The sequence below is a fragment of the Coptis chinensis genome, chromosome 2, assembly GCF_015680905.1.
Source record: "Coptis chinensis isolate HL-2020 chromosome 2, ASM1568090v1, whole genome shotgun sequence".
Classification (NCBI taxonomy): Eukaryota; Viridiplantae; Streptophyta; class Magnoliopsida; order Ranunculales; family Ranunculaceae; genus Coptis; species Coptis chinensis.
The window spans coordinates 17859652-17880704 of record NC_141457.1 but is presented as its reverse complement, the minus strand read 5'-3'; the positions used below and the strand labels follow the sequence as shown (position 1 = coordinate 17880704).

The following is a 21053-nucleotide window of genomic DNA, read 5'->3' as shown; positions in this document are numbered from 1 at the left end:
CAAACCATGCCCGTGGAGATTGCTTGAGTCCATACAAGGCTTTCTTGAGCTTGCATACTAATGAAGTATTCTCGAATTCCGAAATTCCTGGAGGTGGATTCATGTACACATCTTCAGTAAGATTGTCATGTAAGAAAGCATTTTTAACGTCAAACTGTAGAAGAGGCCAGTCTTTATTAATAGTCAAAGATAAGAGAACTCGTACTGTATTGAGCTTAGCCACAGGTGCAAATGTATCTTGATAATCCACACCATAGGATTGAGTATATCCTTTTGCCACCAAGCGAGCTTTAAATCTTTCAATAGTACCATCTGCTTTGTGTTTGATGGTAAATATCCATCGGCAACCAACAATCTTTTTTCCAGATGGTAAAGCAACAAGATCCCAAGTGCCATTTCTTTTAAGAGCATCCATTTCCTCATCCATAGCCTTTATCCATTGAGTATCTATCAAAACTTCCTGCAATGTACTAGGTGTAGCGATAGATGATAATTGACACACATAAGATGCATATGAGTTCAAGAGTTTGCATGAGGAAACATGATTACCTATTGGGTATTTGATCTTGGCTTTGGGGTCAGGTTCATATTGAATAGGTGGTATACCTCGATTAGTACATGGTGGAAGGGTGTAGTGAGAATTTAAAGTATGTTCAATTGAAGGAGAAAGTGATACCTTAGGTAATGCCGAAGAGGGCGGTGGTGATGAAGTTGCGTGATGGATTAAACTATCTGGTGGTAGATCAGTAGCATGGTCAACACTGGCAATACTGTCTTCTGGAGTATTCTCCCCACTAGTGCCACTCTCAATACCGGCAATACTGACTTCTGGAGTATTCTCCCCTCCGAAATTCCGTGCGGTGCAGGTTTCTTTGGTGGAGTAATACAATTCGGATTCATGGAATACAACATCCATAGAGATATAAAATTTGTGAGTAATGGGATCGTAACATCTATATCCTTTCTGAGTTGTTCCATATCCAACAAAGGTACATCGTATAGCTCGTGAATCAAGTTTAGTGCGATGTTTGGAGGATAAGTGCACATAAACTACACATCCAAAAATCCGTGGAGGCAAACGAACATGAGGTGGAAGAGTACGTTGTTCTCGCCAAAGACATCTAAAGGTCGTCTAAAAAGACGTAACACTAGATGGTGTTCTATTCATCAAATAACAAAGAAGATTACTAAGGGCTTCCCCCCATAAGTATTTTGGAGTATTACCTCCAATCAACAAGGAGCGAGAAATTTCCAGAAGGTGGCGATTCTTCCGTTCTACAGTACCGTTTTGTTGAGGAGATTCTGGACATGAAGTATGATGAATGATTCCATTAGATTGCATAAAGCCAGTCAATTCTTGCTTAAAGAATTCTCCTCCATTATCGGTGCGAACAACTTTGACAGATATACCAAATTGTGTGAGTATCATTTGATAAAAACGTCAAAATATCATACAGACATCACTTTTATGTTTCATCAAATATACCCAAGTCATTCTAGTGTAATCATCCACAAATGAAACAAACCATTTTAATTCAGTGGGGGTAGATACTGGAGATGGCCCCCACACATCTGAATGTATCAATAAAAAAGGAGTTATACTTTTAGTTGTTGATGAAGGAAAATGAGTACGATGGCTTTTAGACAGAGCACAAGTTTCCCAAACCATATCTGAAATATTACAACCAATAAATAATGAAGGAAAAAGCCGTCGAAGATAACCAAGTGACGGATGACCTAATCTCTTATGCCACGGCCATATTTGCTCTATATTGCCTTCCAATTTATGTGAACTTACTGCATGTGCCAAGCTTTTATTAACTGGTGGAGCATCACCTTCCAGATAGTACAATCCATCACGTAGCTTTACCCGCGCAATCCTCTCCTTGGTATGGAAGTTCGAAAAGACAATTGAGTATGAAAGAACAAGCCAATACAATTATAAGCTTGGATAAATTTATTTACCGAGAGCAAATTGCATGCAAGAGAAGGAACAAATAGAACATAAGAGATAGGTAATTAAGTAGGTAAAATAATTGTACCGATACCAACAATTGGTACTGAAGCGCCATTGGCAGTAGTAATGGCATGTTTAGAATGAGATGCAAATAATTGGCTAAAGTTACATGAGTTGCATGTCATATGATCGGTAGCACCTGTGTCAATTATCCAATCGCTAGACGTAGTACAAGTAAAAAAACTAAGAACAGATTTGGACATACCAGTTGATGCCACCAAACCTGCAGAAGGTTCACTCGGTTGGAGGGTTAGAGGAACAACATGTTTGAAAGTAGAACTTGTACCAGATACCTTCTTACCCTTAGGATGCCAGTCCGGGTAGCCATGGAGTTTGAAACATGTTTCAATAATGTGATTATCTCCATTATAATGGCTACATTTGTGCCCTCCTTTCTTCAGGTCAGGCCAAGATAAATTTCTGCGAGCAGCCATAACGACGTTATCCACAGGTGCACTGCCCATCATAGCATCATGCCGGTTGGCTTCAGCACATATCATGGCATAAGTCGTTTGAAGATTTGGGAGAGGGACTGTGGAAAGAACGCGACTGCGAACCCCATCCAAGTAAGAGTCTAAACCAGCGAGAAAGGCATACACTCATTGAGAATTGACCTTGGATGTATATCGCCCAATATCAGTGGGACACTCCATAATACAGTCATCAATGGCATCATATTCCTACCATAATTTGCATAACTTCCCAAAATATTGAATAACAGTGCCACCATTTTGACGAATAGATAATACCTCACAATGCAATTGGTATGCTTTGGAAGCATCTTGACTAACAGAGTAGGTGAGCTTAGCAGTATCCCAAATTTCCTTTGCAGTGGATAATCTGAGAAACAAGGATCTGATATCCTTAGTCATGGCATCAAGCAACCATGATTTAATCATACAGTTGTAGATCCCTCCCAAACCTCATATATGAGGGGGAGGAAGTGTATTTGGAGCGACTTTAGTTTCGGAGATGAATCCCGGTGCTGCTTCGGCCTCGAAGTTTATTTTGAGCATTTAAGGACCACTCAATGTAGTTCGTGCCATCTAGGCGTTCAGGGGTTAACAAGGATAATATTTCCTGATAACCATTACTCGTTCTCACTGGTACATTTTCAGGTGTAGACATGGTGTGTAGGCAGCGGAAAAAAGAACGAGGAAGATGGCGGCTAGGGTTTGTAGAGAGGATCGATACCTATACTGATACCATGTAAGAGTATTATTTCTTGTATATTCGTAGTGTAACCATTACATGAGTTTATATAGACTAATTGTTACAAGTAAATCCCATAATTCTAGGAGAAGAATTATGGGATTGATACCATTCTATGGGAAGTTCCTATCACGTAATTATATGATAGGAAACTTGATATATATCCTAACATTATCATCAACGCCCGGTTTCTAAATTTCGTTCTGGTTGGTGTTTGGTTAGGGAAACCCCAAAACAGTATTGGTTTTGGAAACCAAGTCTTTAGATATATATTATAGCTATACCCTTTTAGCTCTATTTTTCAATGCTTCACAAAGTCTCTAATTTGTTGGAAACTCTAATATTAATTACGAAAAAAAAATCCAAATCTTTAGATATATATTATAGCTATACCCTCACTAATCTATTTTTTCGAGCACTCACAGAGACCCCAGTTTTTTCTAAACTCTATTATTAATTACGAACAAATATGATATAAATAAAGAACCAATCCTATCTAGAGTTTCACAGAGTCTCCAACTTTTCCATTGCTAAAAACAATAGTTTCAGCCAAAAATGATTTTCCTAAAACTCTTACGCCACAAGGAATAGTTTTCACATTAATCTCAGGTGAAGTTTAACATAACAAAGTTTCTTTCTAGAAAATGATAATGAAACTATGAAAAAAATAAAGGAAAAAATAAATTAAGTTGATTGAACATTTACTTTATGCATTTGTTAACCACACATGTGAATGAGAAAAAAGATAAAAAAAATTAAACTAATCATAAAATAAGTAACAGTACGGGTGTACACACCCAAAATAAATAAAATTGTATTGTATGCACTATATATACGGGCCTAACAAATAAAGTTGGATCAATTTGATGTGTCATCCACTGTGGGATCTAGACATTTAGTCATAGTTAAGGATTTCAAAAACTACAATTCCAACAACAATAATTACGACATATTCCAATTAAATTTCTGAATTTTATAATTTCCAATTTTAGTGGAATAACTAGATTCAATTAAAGCGGACATTAGCTTAAATAAATTATATAACTATTGATTTAGTTAAAGTGGACATTGGGCTTAAATAAATTATATACCAAACCAAACCAAAACAAATTACATGTGGAAAACTAAATTATACAAAAAATAACATCACAAAATATATAATAGAAAATGAAAAAAAAAATAACGGCAAACCAATAATGATATATATATATATATATATATATATATATATATATATATATATATATATATATATATATATATATATATATATATATATATATATATATATATCATCCATATATATATTGCATGAAACTAACGTCAAAAAACAATTAACGGGAAATCAAAACTTGGATGTAAATACATCGAACTAACATCAATAAATAATTGTCGGGAAATCGAAAACTGGATGCAATGCATTGAACTAACCTTCAGAGATTAAATTAATGGGAAATCGGAAAATGGATACAACTGTATTGAACTAACATAAAAAAAAATTAACTATAAATTGGAAACATGATGCAAATGCGTGAAACTAATCTTAAAAAATAATTAAAATAAAATTGGAAACTGGATGCAACTATACTAAACTAATTTCAAAAAATAAATTGGATGCAAATGATTGAACTAACTTCAAAATATAGTTGTGTTATATGTTGTGGGAATGTCTCGATAAGTATATATAGTTTTGCATTTAAAACGGTGTTTATCTTTTTTCTTATAATTGGGAACACCTTGTTATTCGAATATCTTTAATATGAACTTTGTCTTATTAGACAATCTCACAAAACTTCAATCAAACTTCTATTATTAAATAACAAAATGATATTGAAAGATTTTATCAATGATGAGTTATTTTTTTTACTATAGAGTACGTGGGGTTTTCATGTTATAAGAAATTTGGATGAGTGATCAATACAATATTTGTATATAATAGTTCTGTATATATAGTTGCATATATTTTTTAGAATAATTAATGTGACAGGACCCGTTCGTAGATAATCTAGATAATCTTTGAAGATCCCATATAGTGAGTCAGGTATAATTTAAAGAATAATTAATGGAAAATCGGGAACTGGATCATCTTTGATGATCCCATATAGTAAATCAAACATAATTTATTTTTATGTCATGTTTGCAAAGACATTACAAATGGATCAGTAGAAAGTTGGTACTACACACCACATTGGATAATTAAAAGAAAATTGAAAACTGGATTTAAATACATTGAACTGAGCTCAAAGAATAATTATCGGGAAATCGAAAACTTTATGCAAATATAATAAACTAAACTCAAAAAGTAATTAATTAGAAATTGGAAATTGGCTACAACTGTATTAAACTAACGTAAGAAAATAACTATCGGGAAATTAGAAATTGAATACAAATCCTTGAAAAATATTTAACGGGAAATCGGAAACGGTATGCAAAAATGCATCAAATAAACCTCAAATAATAATTAACAGGGAATCGGAATCGGAAACTGGATGCAAATGTATTGAACTAACCTAAAAAAATAATTAACAGAAAACCAAAATCGAATGCAACTGTATTGAACTAATCTCATAGAATAATTGGTGGGAAATTAGGAACTAGATGCAAATGCATTGAAATAACCTCAAAAAATAGCTAACGGGAAATCAGAAACCGGATAAAATTGCATCGAACTAACCTCAAAGCATAAATAATAATAAATCATAAACTAGATACAGATGTATTGAACTAACCTCAAAGAGTTATTAATGATAAATCGAAAATTGGATGCAAATGCAATAAACTAATCTAAAGACTAATTAACGAAACATCGAAAAATGGATGCAAATGCACTGGACTAACCTCAATAAATAATTAACGGGAAATCATAAATTTGATACAACTGCATTGAACAAATAAACCTCAAAAAATAATTAACGGGAAATCGAAAATTTGCTGCAAATGCATTGAACTAATCTCAAAGAACAATTAACGGGAAATCAGAAATTGGATGCAACTGCATTGAACTAACCTTAAAGAATAATTAACGGAAAATCGAAAACTGGATGCAACTACATTAAACTAAAATCATAGATTAACTAATAGGCCAGGAAATCAGAAATTGGATACAATATCCTTGATAAATATTTAACGGAAAATCGGAAACTGGATGCCAATGCATTGAAATAACCTCAAATAATAGTTAACTGAAAATCGGAAACTGGATGTAACTGCATCGAACTACCCTCAAAGCATAAATAACTGGAAATTAGAAGCTAAATACGAACTAACCTCGACAAATAATTAACGGGAAATCAGAAACTGGTTGCAGATGTATTGAACTAACATCAAAGAGTAATTAACGGGAAATTAAAACCTGGATGCAAATGAAATGAACTAATCTCAAATAGTAATTAACAAAACATTGAAAACTAGATGCAACTGCACTAAATTAACCTAAATGAATAATTAACGGGAAATCAGAAACTTGGTACAACTACATTGAATTAACCTCAAAGAATAATTAATGGAAAATCGAAAACTAGATGCAACTACATTGAACTAGCATCAAAGAATAATTAACGTAAAATCGGAAACTTGATGCAAATGCATTGAACTAACCCCGAAACATAGTTGTATTATATGTAGGGAAAATATAATGTCTCGACAAGTATAGTTTTGCATTTTAAGTAGTGTTTATTATAATTATTTTATATATTATGATTGGAAATGTCTTGCTATTCAAGTAGCTTCAATATCATCTTCGCCACATTGGGCATTCTCACAAAATTTCAATCAAATTTCTATTATTAAATAACCTAATAACAAAAATAAGTCGATGAGTTTTATCAAGATTTGGTGCAAGAAAATTGAATGAGTGATTAATATAATTTCCATATCTCTTAGTTGTGCATAGTTACTAATATTTTTTAAAATAATTTAATATAATGACAGCCGTTCGTAGGACGAATTCGAAAGCTAGTTCTATTTAGTATCAATATGGCGGGGTCGCCGGTATTTAGAGCCCACTTTATGGCCTCAGACTCTATCAAAGGGCCGTAGGCCGTAAAAGCATAGGAACCCTGTTCACTGCAAAAATAATAATTATTATTCTTATGGAGACCACAATTAGAGAATTTAATGTAAAATTTGAGGCATTAGAGAAGAGTGAATGATATAATTGAGAAAACATCTGGTTATGGTGAGAAGTTCATTGCTTTCGATAAAAAAATTGAGAAATTGAAAGTGGATTTGACGACTTCTCTCAATGTACGTTTTGCAGAGTTACGAGATTTGTTGACGAATGGAAATGATTCTCGTAGAGATAATTTGCCTCTTCCCATTATTGTGAATCGTCCTCCACCAACTGAGCGTGAGTTCAAGCCAAAGATTGATATTCGAGAGTTTACAGGTATCTTGGAACTCGAGGTTTGTCTTGAATGAATTGCCACAATAGAAAATGTGTTTGCTTATCAAAATATGTCGGAAGATCGCAAGGTGTCTTGGGTTGCTACAAGGCTTCGAGGTTTTGCTTTGATTTGGAGGACAAAGTTTCTCCAACAATGATTGCGTCAGAATTTGGGTCAAGACACTACATGGGAGCACATGAAAGAAGTTTTGGTTACTAAGTTTGTGGTTATGAATTATACACAACAGTTGTACAAGAAGTTGCAACAAGAGTCTAAGTCTGTTCAGGAGTATATCGAGTCCTTTCCCCATCTACAGTCACATTGCAACCTACCAGAGAGTGAGGAAGTCCGTATTCACCGTTATATGCATGGTCTCAGGGGAGATATTCATTATGATTTAGTCCATGTTTGGATTAATACTTTGGAGGAAGCTTAAAATTTTGCTACTGAGTCTGAAAAGAAAATGAGTTACCTTTCCTCCATGTCATCTTACAAAGCTACTCCCATAGGTCTGAAGAGAATTGTTAAGTGTTATAGTTGTGGTCAAGAGGGCCATGTTCAAGCAAACTGTCATAAGAAACCAGTTATAACTATTGATATGCAGACATCTCAACTTGAGACGAAAGAGGAACTGCAAGGATACACATCTGAGGGAATTCTTACTCCAGCAGATACAGGGTTCCTTATGCTTATGACACATGTTTTGTCAATTACAGAGTCTACATGTGGTAATGTATTTCGACAGAGTGCTACTTTATATAATCCACTGGCTTCTAAGATTTGTCCTACTCATGTGGTTTTGGATAATGGTAGTAGTATTTCTTTGATTTCTCGTCGCATGGTTGACACACTTGGTTTGACTACTATGGTACATCGTTGACCTATGAAGGTGCATTCTTTCAGAGTTAGAGATTTTGAGGAACTGGTAGAGACAGTTCGAGTTGGTGTTCGCATGGGAGATTTTAGTGACTATGTTCTTTGTTATGTGAGTAGTCTTGATGCTTGTGACTAGTCTGTGACTTGGTTTCTGCCTTGGAAACTCATATCTACTATCAACAAAAAGGTGTTGATAAACACCCTTACTCACCACTTCGAGTTCGTAATAAACAACAGCAAAGAGATAATTCTCAACCACAAAATAATCATCCACCTCACTGTCATGGTAGAAATTAGCAAGGGAGACGAGGAAGACATCAATCAGAAAAGAAACCAGGAAAGAGATGTTCAACGGGAACAAGATGAACTCCTTCCTAGTCGTGCACTTCACCATCGGGCCCAAAAACAAAATACTAATGGGCCAGCAGGTCAAGCCCATGTTTTTAATAATAGGCCATACACCCCAGAACCATGGACGTCCTAACTATGGTTCAACCCAAGACCATGATTCGTCTGATTCTCCACCAAGTACACCACAAAGAAATTGCCGCCAACCATGCCGTACTACCCCTATTTTTTATCCACCAGATCCTTCAGATTTTTCATCTAGTATTTCTCCACCGCAACATGGTAACCACAATAATCAAAACCAAAGGTGCGGGCAATAACCAAATTGGCAAAATAATACAGGTAATTTTGATATTAATTGTTTTTTGTGAATTTTGGAGAAAAAATCAAATGGGTGATATACGATTAGATGTGCCTGACTTTGATAGCAAATTAAAGCCCAATGGTTTTGTGGATTGGTTGAATAAGATTGAGAAAGTATTTGATTATAAGAACATGATGGATCTTAAGTGTGTTAAATTGGTGGCTACTAAATTAACGGGTTATGCACTTGTTTAGTGGGATGAATTGCAATTAACTCGTGAACAAGCAGGCCGTCACAAAATTACTTCATGGAACAAGATGCGCCGCGAGTTAAAGAAATAATTTATTCCTTATGACTATGAAAGGGATTTGTTCATGCGTTTTCAGAACTTGAAACAGAGACTTCAGAATGTGATTGAGTATACTGAAGAGTTTCTTTTGTTGTGTACACGAGCTGACTTGTTTGAGTCCATGGTTCAAAAAGTTGGGAGATAGTTGAATGGTTTACGAAAATCAATTCAAGAGGAATTAGCTTTCAAGGATATTTATGATATGTCTAATGCCATTAAATATGGTCTCAAAACTAAAGAATTGCTTCGCTCTTCTCCTTCCACTATTACCAGTGCACTCCTGTTGCCTCTTCTTCCAAACCACCCCCTCCTCCTAGACTGGGTCCCGCTACATGCATGCTACGAATGCAAGGAGATTGGACATGTTCGCAACGACTGCCCTAAACGCAAGCATGTTAGTTTAACATAAGATGAGGAGAATCTCACCCCTCTTAAGGCGGAGTACATTGAGATTTGTGGCACTTTGACTCCAGCGTGGCACTTTGACTCCAACAGATTCTGGTTGTCCCATGTTGATTGTTCGTCGTTCTTTAATTAATCCAATTGTTAAGCAGGATCCTATGTCATGGTTTCGTCATAATATTTTTCGTACACGATGCACATCCAATGACAAGTTGTGTAATGTTATCATTGACAATGGTTCTAGTGATAATATTGTCTCTACAGATATGGTGGACAAATTGAAACTCAACGGTACTATGACATAATATTACGGTAAGTCATACACTATGATATAATAACCACATCAGAGAATACATATACTCTAACACCCCGTCAAGCTGGAGCATACAAGTTAAAGATGCCCAGCTTGGAAGAGAGTGTCTGAAAGACATTGCGAGCTAAGAGCTTTGTCAAAATATTGGCCAATTGATTCCCATAACGAACATAAGGAGTGGCAATAGTTTTCTGCATTACGAGATCATGGATAAAATGGCAATCAATTTCAATATGCTTAGTCCGTTCATGGAAGACAGGGTTACTAGCAATAAAGATGGCGGCTTGGTTATCATAATGCATCGACATCGGAATGGGAACATTAACACCCATGTCACACAAAAGAGAACGAACCCGAAACATTTCAGAGGTCGTGTGAGCCATGGCACGATACTCGGCCTTGGCACTTGAACGAGCAACTACACTTTGGTTCTTACTACGCCAAGTGACAAGATTACCCCCAACAAAGGTACAATAACCAGATGTGGAACACCAATTAGAACGGCTGCCAACCCAATCAGCATAAAAGCTCGAGGGCAAAGACAATGAGGGACTAGGGTGCAATACACCTGTTCCCTTAACTGGTCGTGAAGATCCATCGGCTAAAATAACATGGTGAACGTTCAATAGAATTTAAATAAAAAAGGAGGATGAAATACTAGAGATATGGGAACTAGCTACATAGTCAATGACCCATGATGGGGAGGACTTCGCCACACATGCAACATTACCTGAATTTACCAAAGTAGCTAGCTGTGGAGGAAGTTGAGGGACTAACAACATGTTTCAAGGTCTGAAGTAACTCATTTAGTTTAGTAGTGAGAGCATCATTAGTGGAAGTATCATTAGAGTTAGACAAGGTAGAGCCATCAGCCACCTGATGAACATACTGCGGCTTGCCCCACTTATCCCAACAATAAGATTCAGTGTGATTTGTTCTCCCATAGTGATCACACTTTTTGTCACCTCTACCACCTGAACGTCCTCCACTACATCCACCATAAGTAGCTCATCCTCTACGTCCACCACGAAAGCCGCCTCGGGCTTCACCACGAGTGGTGCTACTAGTGACTAGTGCTGATGATGCATTGGATGTATCATGAGATGTATTTCCCAGTGAGGACCTTAACAATTGAGAATAGGCATTGGCAGTGGTGCGCAAAGTATCATTCACAAGGATTTGGTCTTTAAATCCGTGGAGAGAAGGATCAAGACCATTCAACAATCTAGCGATAATAAAATCCTCCCAATAGCGCTTCTGTAATTCAAGATCAGTAGTAAAACGATGGTACTGTAAAAGTTGTTCCCACAAATTCTTAAGATTGCTATAATACTTGGTGAAAGCTATACCAGATTACTTCATGGAGAAAATGTTCTCGTATATCTCAAATACACGAGAAACATTATTTTGTTGAGAGAATGACTCAGTCAAAGAGTTCCAGATTGACTTGGAGGACTCACAAAACTCAACAGTAGTGGCAATATCAGGCTCCATACTATGCCACAAACAACCCATAACCAATGAATCTTCACACAACCAATCTTCATATTTGTCGTCTTATGGATCTGGCGGATCATCAGTAAGATATTTCAGTTTCCTCTTTCCGCGTAAACTCACTTTTACCGCATGAGACCAACTTAAATAATTTGCATCATTCAGTTTCTTAGTTGTAAGAGACTTGGGTAAATCATCATCCCTAAGCAAATACTTAGGCAGTGGGATAGCAAGTGGCGGTATAGAGGTGCAGTGTCAACTTCACGGGCCATAGAAAGTCAACAATTAGATCGATATGATGATGATATCACAAGAAATTAAACAGAAATCCACAAGCAGTAAAAGGAGGGCATAACATCAAACATATGCTATGCATGAAAGTGAATCTAGAGAAAACTACCTCACAAGTTTCATCAATAAATCAGTAATAAAGAGACGAAATCCAGCACCAATAAAGAGTCGAGAATCATTCAAAGTTGAGGCTTCAAACAACACCAAATTGAGAACACACTGAGAAACTGCTAAATCGAGATACAAGTTTTAAGTAAGAGGAAATCAATAGATACGGGTTCGGCTCCCCTTTTTACTAAAAAAAACATTTTTTTTTGTTGTTGCTTTCCCTCTTTTTCATTTTAAGGATAGAGAAAAGGAAAGGAAGAATAATGGGGAAGAAGAAATAGATCCAACCCTAAAACTCTGATACCAAGTTGAAAATCAAGCTTGGGTTTTTTTAGGAGAGAGGAGAGAAGTACAATGGAGGCACCCATATAAGGGACATATTACAATAAGCCTACACTGTGAAATAATAACTACATCGATCAGAGAATACACCTACTCTAACATTAGGCATGGGACGAAACATTTATTCGAATTGTGCATCAACGTAAATTTGTGAGTAACGTACTTGATTTAAGTGTGAGTTAAAGTAACATAAAAAAACAACACTTATCAATCAACGTTGCTCCAAACGTTATAGTCAGATCAATTGTAGAATGATTCATTTGCATTCCATGTGTTGGCTACTGTCCCTGTGGTAGACAAAGTCAAATTTCGCTTACATGTACTTACTCTGTTACTTGTCATGTCCCCTATAAGATATTCATATATTTTTTGGATTAATTGCTGGTGCACCCACCACATTGCTTGAGTTGTGAGAACCAAGTTCATCGATGGGCGACTATAACAAGGTTAAGACTACTGGAAGAGCTTCGTGGATTTTGGGGGCGCCCCTCCCAAACTTAATGGTCAGACCAAGAAGTAAACAATATATAGACCATAAGCAACCTGTAACTTGAGTCCATTGATTATCATTCTTGGTCTAGCAGTCAAGACGTCGGCATTGAGAAATATATGCCCTTGATTTGGCACGCACACATTGAAGGACTGATTTGAGAAATACAAATGTTTTTGAACTTGCACAGTGCCACTATAAAACAGTTTCACTGTAAAAAAGGTCAAAATAAATTGATTAATATGTAGAAAAATAAATGGAAGCAATAGACACGAAAAATAGGCAAAACTTATTCTCCATTTCACCTGAGTTGGGGTGGTCATCGAGTCGAGTTGTTCGTGAGTAACTCGGGTTCGGCTCGTCAAATGCTCGACTCAAACTCGTCCTCACAAAAATATGAGTCGAGCTTGAGATTAATTTAAAGCTCATTCTAGATAGTGAAGATAGTGAGTAGTTCGAGTTCGAGTAGCTCAAGCTACTCGAGTCTACTCGTTTTATAAACCCATACGTAGTATATAATTTATAATTTATACGTAATTTTATATTTTATACCCAACTATAATTTACAATTTATACTAGTTTTAATATTTTATCTACATTTTTTTCGAGTTTGAGCTCGAGTTCGAGTTCAAACGGCATAACTGAACTCGAGCTCGAACCTGAGCTCAAACTCGAAGTGTTAAACGAGTCGAGTCGAGCTATTAATATAACTAGATGAGTCAAGCTTGAGCTTCAATATTAATATTAAGTTGAAGATGAGTTCGAGTTGAGCTAAAAACCCGACTCGGTCTCCGTTTATTTTGTGTAATTAATATCTATTTATTATATTGGGAACAAAAACAATCTAATGTGAAAATTTTGTCTTAATCCAGCCAAATATTAAAAAAAATAAAAAAATGTTTTGGAGATGCAGGGATTCGAACCCTGATATACCAACTGCAAAGAAAGCTTGTATCATATCAGCAAACAAGTTTAGAAGAGCCACATCCCCGTTTGTTTTTGTCTAATTAATTCTATTTAACTAACAAAAATAAACCGAACTGAACTCTCTCGACTAGAATCTCCGACCTTGGCTCTAAAGTCTGGAGTCTGGACGAAGCTACAGAAAAGTAAATGATACTGAAGGACGACGTTAAAAAGGGCTCTGAACCTTTATTCGACACATTGAAGGTGATAGTACCATGTTTGAAGATTTCTTGGTGAAGGAGCTGATGATGGAGAAGGGGCATTGGAGAAAGGTCGTAACTGGATTTTGAACCACGGTGGTGCCACTACAATAACATCATGGGGGAAAATGTGGCTTTCGGTATACATCTGCCCTTACCATTTGGTGGTTATATTTGTCTTGTTACTTTGGTCCTCTTAGAACTCTAACACAGAGGAACACTGCATGCATTCTTTCTAGTTTTGTCATCTTCTGGGAAAGCTACACACTTGGTCCAACTGCGTGTCCTTATGTGGAAACTACCAGAAAATGTCTCTCATAGAAAGAATTGCTGGAATATGAGATTGGGGAATCTTTGTGAGTCAGGTTGAGATTAAATATTGCCCAGCGTTATTATTACAAACTTTTGATGAATATAACTATATAAGTAAATGTGGTTCTGATGACTTTAAACCTCTCAATTTTTTTCAACAAACAACAGTTTAATTTGTTTTAATATATGAGGAAGATCAGGTGTTTTTTGAAGAATCTAATAGACTTTAATGCAGGATAGCTAATAAATCTATTAAGTTAGTGTACGATATTTATGTATTTCATCATTCTAGTGTTGGATATGCCAAAATGGATCGAAATTTCGTATTCCACCGAAAATTTAGCTACACTATAAAAACAAAATTAGGATTTATAATTAGTGTGAGACAAAATTGGTTGCTAGAGTTTGGGATTTGGTTCCTCTCTTGAGAGAGCTTTGGAAGAAGAAAGACTTGAGTCTTCTCCTCATTTGTTTATATCCAAACTGTTTGGTATTTGTCTACATCATTCAAAGTTGTAGAGTTGAGAGAACATTGTTGTGAGGAGAGAAAAAGAGAGATTTGTGAGTTTCTTCTTGGGAAACTTTGGGGATTTTTTGGAATCAAGGTGAGAGTTTATTGTACTCTTTTGAATATTCTCTTTATTGGAAATTTCTCTATTTGGTTGTGGATTACGCGCAAACTAAACCACGTAAATATTTCTCTCTTTTCTTGGTTGTTTGTTTGAATTGATTAGTAGTTTACATTGTTTACTACTTGTTTAAGAGTTATTGATGGATTTTGGATTCAGGTTGCTCCTACCATATGTGTCCCAATAGGGATTGGTTTGCTAATTTTTAGGAGTTAGATGGTGATGTTTTGTTAGGCAATGACCATGTCTGCAAAATTGGTGAAGTTGAACAATTCGATTGAAGTTAGAAGATGGAACAATTAGAAATTTAGTTGATATCAGGCATGTTCCTGGTTTGAAAAAAAAATCTCATCTCATTGTGTGTTTTAGAGTCTAGTGGTTTGAAAATTGTTTTGTCTTACGAAACTCTAAAAGTTGTTGCCGGTGCGCGTGTGGTAATGAGAGGCACAAGTCGAGAGAGCTTGTACTTTCTAAATGGAAGTGTGGTTGAGGCAGGTGGAGATCATTCTCCTTGTTGTTTGGTTGTTGGAAATCACTACACCATAACAACATTTTTGTGACATTGGGCTTTTCTAATTAGTGACGCCAAATTGGCGTCAGGACTCTTGTGACAGCATATTGGCGTCACTAAAATGATAAAGTCGTCAGGAATTATTAGATAATTGTATCAATTAAATTTCGAGGAATTATACTAAATAAAGTGACGGCAAATAGGCGTAAGGATTTCTAAGAATACAAAAATTACGACCGAAGGGACCGTGTTTTCTCTAGTATAAATAACAACTCGAACACTTCTCTCAAATTAATTCCCATCTCTCCCCCGAACTATCTCATCTTCCTCTCAATTTCCCATGACTAAATCATGTCTACCTCCAGAAAAATACAAATATCCTATAAAAGAAGGATGACAAAACTCTAAAATCAATTGAAGTGCGCCAATTACTTTTTTGAATTTTCAAAGTTTGGGCTGATATTGGTCGATAGAGTTTTATTGTTTCATTGATTGGTATCTGCAAAGTCGAAGATCTTTTATACTTCAAAGGTTAAATCTTTCTCACCCTTTTCATTTTATTTTTTAAAGTCATCACTTTTACCAAGTTTTGAATGGTATAAAAGGAATTACAGATGGGGTGTTTCATTTGGTTAACTTAATTGATGTTTACATCAAATTTGAATTGTCCAAATTGATATTCTAGCACACCCTGAGTCTTGTCTTAGGAAGAGTGCATGAAATCAATTTTCCTTTTTCTGGAAGATAGATGAAATCAGTGAGAAGTCATTAAATTAAATGTGAGGCACTTCAAATAAAGTTCAAAGATTTCATTTTTGTTCTTTTTAAGTGGCTAGTGGATTTTGCAGGCTTTTAAGTTTGAAATTGGTTGCCCCTTTTTTGTTTAAGAAAGTCCAGTACACGAAGCTTGCCTTCATACTTATTTAATTTAGTCCTTCTTTGCTTGGTGTTGAATTGAACTAGCACATCCTTGTCTGTGTTAAGATCATTCCAATTATAATAGGGATATCTTGTTTCATCAACTCTACTGTTAGTTTTTTGCTAGGTTCAACTCTATTGTTATTTTCAAAGAATGGTTGCTTGGAGTGTTGGTATAGATGTAGGCAGTGGAGGAGGTGGTGGTAGTGGTATTGTTATCTTCAATTCACAACAGCCATCACAACCAGTACTCGGCCAAAATCTGTTTTTAACATAGGGGAGTAACTCACCTCAATTTCATGCTTGGACAGACCTGTCAATCGCCAATTCGAATCAAATGCAATCAGTTAAGCAGTCATTGATATCTAGAATTAGATTTGCTTATGGTGGATTCTCAGGGTTTCGCATTCAAGCAGGAATTAAAGGTGAAGAAGAGCATGATGCGGCTTCTAACAAGCTTCCATTTGTTTCTCGCCAATTAGAAACAAGAATGCTGAAATTAAACTTTTTGCCAGGTATAAACATCTAATGCCCAAGTCTTGAAAATTTAAGTAAATATATTATTTACACAATGTATCTTATATTGCAGAATTCTGCCTTTTGCTGGAGTGTAATGAGGTAGAACAAATGCACTTCTGTTGGAACTTGAAATGAGGAGAAAGGGAATGCAAGGAGATTTCGGTTTCTAATTCACAGTGGTTTATCTATCGTGGGGAGAAAATTCTATTTGAAATCAGGTGTTTCTTTCCTATTTATATGGTCCAATAGTTTGAGAGGACTCTATGAGCTTTATTACTATTTCAAATTTTTATTGCATTGTTTGTTTAAGTACTGTTTTAATTTAGACCTTGTTATTTGCAATTGCATGGGGGTATTTTGCTGTCATGATAACCTATTCACACATTACACTGAGGCTTTTGTTGAATTTTAACAGAAAAGGTGATCTTTACTACTGTCATATATATACTTAATTACAGCCATTTGCGAAGGTTAATTAAACTATTTTCCCGCTGAGATTTTTGTACTAATAATAAACTATTTTTCTTTGTTTTTGTGACAAAAGCACAATCTTTTTCGGTCGATTTTACTGTGAAGTAACCAGGTTTGTCTCTCATAAAAACACGATTTTTCTTCCTTCAGAACTTTATTGTTGTGGTTTGCTAATTACAATCATTTATGAAGATGATACTTTATTGATAATTTTATATGATGTGTTTTTTATTTTAAATTTGCCCACAGTATGTAGTTATATGATATTTTACGACGATGTAGTCCAAATAATAGTTAATATGGAATATTATATTATAATTCTACGTGAGGGGCATTTGGACATTGAAAATAGGAAACTCGCCGTGTCTCTTAAAATATCTTCCACCAAAATGCTAAATAGGCATTAAGTTGTGGATGAAGAACTAATGCTAAATAGGCATTAACACTGGCAGGTATCATTAGCCTTTGGAATCTCTTTAAATTTGGCGGAGGGCCTAGTCATTCCTTTTTATTTTCATTTGTCTGGGCATTTAGCTGTAAGTATTGTTATGCTTGACAATGTAGTTAATGGTGTTTATCATGTCATGTCTTATGTACATGAACACCATTTTTTGTTGTTGTTGGATTGTAGTGCCTGTAGTTAGGTTTTAATTACATGATTGAATCCATTTATTATGTTGTGTGTGGCCTCCCCTAGGTTGTTTATTGATTCTTAAACAAGTGAAGATTCTGGAAGAGGTTTTGGACCTTTGTTCAGTAGTTATGTAATTAACAGTTTTATTCTTGCACACTTAATTTAGATACACAACCCTGGATGTAATGATGTGTAGCCTCGTACTATTTCTTATTTCAGTTCTATATCCATTCTTGCTTCTTTCTAATTCTGAGTAACTAACCCCTTTGGAACTGTGAGATGTCCTTTGGATGTAGCATTTTAATTATTCTCTACTCGCATTTTGAGCTTCCTCTTTCACTATCATTACAACACTCTAAGACACTCAGAAGGCAGTGCTTTCCATATCAAAAACTCCGTCTGAAGCACAGGTACTTATTGAGGTAATTTTTTTTATTTACTTCAAAATATGAATTAAGAAAAGCACTTTGAGGGTAAACCGCCTGAAACTTGTTAAATTATGAAATAATGTTATTTCAATAGTATGCAGTCAAACTGCACCTGGGCTCTAGCTTACCCATTTTGACTCGTGCCCAGGGGAGCTTAGTATTGCTTAACTCTCTTGAGGCTTGGCGAGGGAATTCTGGTCTGATCTAGACTCTGAATTTGTCACGTCGCTCCCCAATTAAGAAAGAAAGAACAATGACTTGACGTTGGTCCCTTCACTAACATCAGGTTTGCTTCTTAATTCTATGTGCTTTCTTCTTCATTTTTTTTGTTTGTTTCTGCTACTGTAGCGACTAGTATCTTACTTACCAGTTACCATTAGTCTGGCTAAGCCAATATACTTTGGCAGCAAGTTTGTTAATAGAGTTTGTGAAGCCTACTCTTTTGTTAATAGAGTTTCTTAATAGAAGTTTGTTCAACAAGATGTTGCTAGAAATTTTTTGGTATCTCTTTTTTAAGTTTTTTTGGTTGTAAATATGGAGGCCCCGGTTCTTTATTGTTGTTTTGGGACTGGGAACCATTGTATTATTGCTTTAAGTCGAATAAGTATAATGCATGATTTTCTGTTGATCCTACCTAACGTAATATGTTTGCTTCCTTATCAATGGATTCTAGTTAAGGCGAAGTTCATGTTGGTAGTTGTAGATTTGGGACTATTGAAATACTGGTATGAAGGATTGGAATTTATGGCTAACTACAATATCGCTAAAATCTCTATCGTATTATCAAATTGAGAAATTCTAACTTTGCAGGCTTATTATTTCGGTGTTAAGTTGAATGATATTGCTGCAATATTCTCATTTCTTGCTGATTTGTTATTGCCTTTGGTGTGAGGTTTTAATCATGGATTCTCAATGACATAAGAATGTAACTTAAGCATGCATCAACAAGAAGCATAGCTATAACACCAGGATGCAGTAGGATGATAAAATGAAGGGTGCTGATAAATTAAGCTTTCCTTCTCAAGTTGTCCTTTTGTCTCATAGCGATCTAGCTTGTGAATTCAGGTATGCTTTTCATCCTTCATAATACGCTATATAGTAGTGTAGGTTAACTAGTTATTAACTTCTTGCTCATGCCAATTATTTATCTGATTGTAGTTGTAGGTGATGAATGCAAATAAGGTAGGAATAGAATGGTTTGCAAATCCAAAAGCTTGCTTGGAGATCCCAATTTGATGCTCGTGCCTTTGTCACGCGTAAGATATGTCACATCAGTATGACAAAAAAGCCCAGATGGCAAGATAGCAGGAGGCCTATCTTTGAGGGTTCCTGTAAGGCCGCAAGTACTTGACTTTCAGTTGATTGCACCAAGCTAGGCGACATCTCATCTAGTAAGTTTTGCCTCCTGAGAACTAAGCCTAGACTTGCACCTCATCTAGATAATAGTTCATATTGGGAGTTGTAGACTATGGACTGTTGAAAACACCAGCATAGGTAGTTGTTATTGTTTAGATAAGTGCCCTAAGTGTCCGGGCCACCTACATGTATTCACTTCTATTGTGGAGCTTGCTGGATTAAATTTCGCTGGTGAACCAGCGAGGACATTAAATTTCACTGGTTGTTATATTAGTGCAGTATGATCTCATGGGAAAGCTGCGATCATTAAAGCGCTATTTGCTTCTTGATCAGGTGTGTATGAATCAAAATATGGGATTGAAAAATGATATTTGTTTGTTCCATTTGTTATATATACTTCAGTTATTTTTAGAATATTTCTGCTAGCCACATTATTTTTTTTTTATCGTGGATGTGTTCTTTAATTAATGAAGATCATTTTAGTATCTGTCCATAATTTTTTTCAATTCTTATTCATCAGATTATCTTAGATTTTTGTAAAGTTGTCCACCCTATCTAGTCCTAACACATCTCTACATATAAAATAAATACGAAAAACCATTATAGGGTTGTCTTGCTTGAATGATACACCCAAGCGAGTTACAGTAAACCTTGGATAGACTTTTGAAGAGTTATGAGATAAATAATAGGATTCTTTTGGAGAGTGCCAGAGTCGGGTTACGGTACCCTTTGACTTTGACTTTGGTTACTCTAACCGTCAAATGTTATGTTTTTTTGCCTGTTTTTTCCAACCACCATTCCATAGAAATGACGGATGATGTTGGCCTGTGACATTTCGTTAGTGAGAGACTTAACGAATCTAGATCCCCTACTATGGGCCACATATAAGGCATTAGAAAGGGTAGCATAAGAATATCACAGCTCCACCCTTACGTGACCAATTATGTTATCATATCTTTTCAGTTGTTATTATTTCCATTCCCTACCTTTGACTGTTATTTTCATCTATTTCACAGGGTGATTTTCTGGTTCATTTTATGGATATAGCTCGAGAAGAGCTTGCTAAAAGGCTTGATGAGATTTCGTCGAGAAGATTCTGAGTTCGGGCTTACTTCGTTTTTGCTAATTATGTTTTCATAGGCAATTCTTGTTAATACAGTTGTATATCGAATGGACAA

At 35.7% G+C, this 21053-nt stretch overlaps 1 long non-coding RNA gene across 1 annotated transcript; it reads left to right on the top strand.

Annotated features, from left to right (window-relative positions):
• Nucleotides 1-16753: 16753 nt before the first annotated feature.
• Nucleotides 16754-20959, top strand: LOC147515182 (uncharacterized). Its single transcript, XR_015213383.1, has 4 exons — nt 16754-16982; nt 17057-18501; nt 20155-20208; nt 20892-20959. It is a non-coding gene; the product is annotated as an uncharacterized LOC147515182 (long non-coding RNA).
• Nucleotides 20960-21053: the final 94 nt, after the last annotated feature.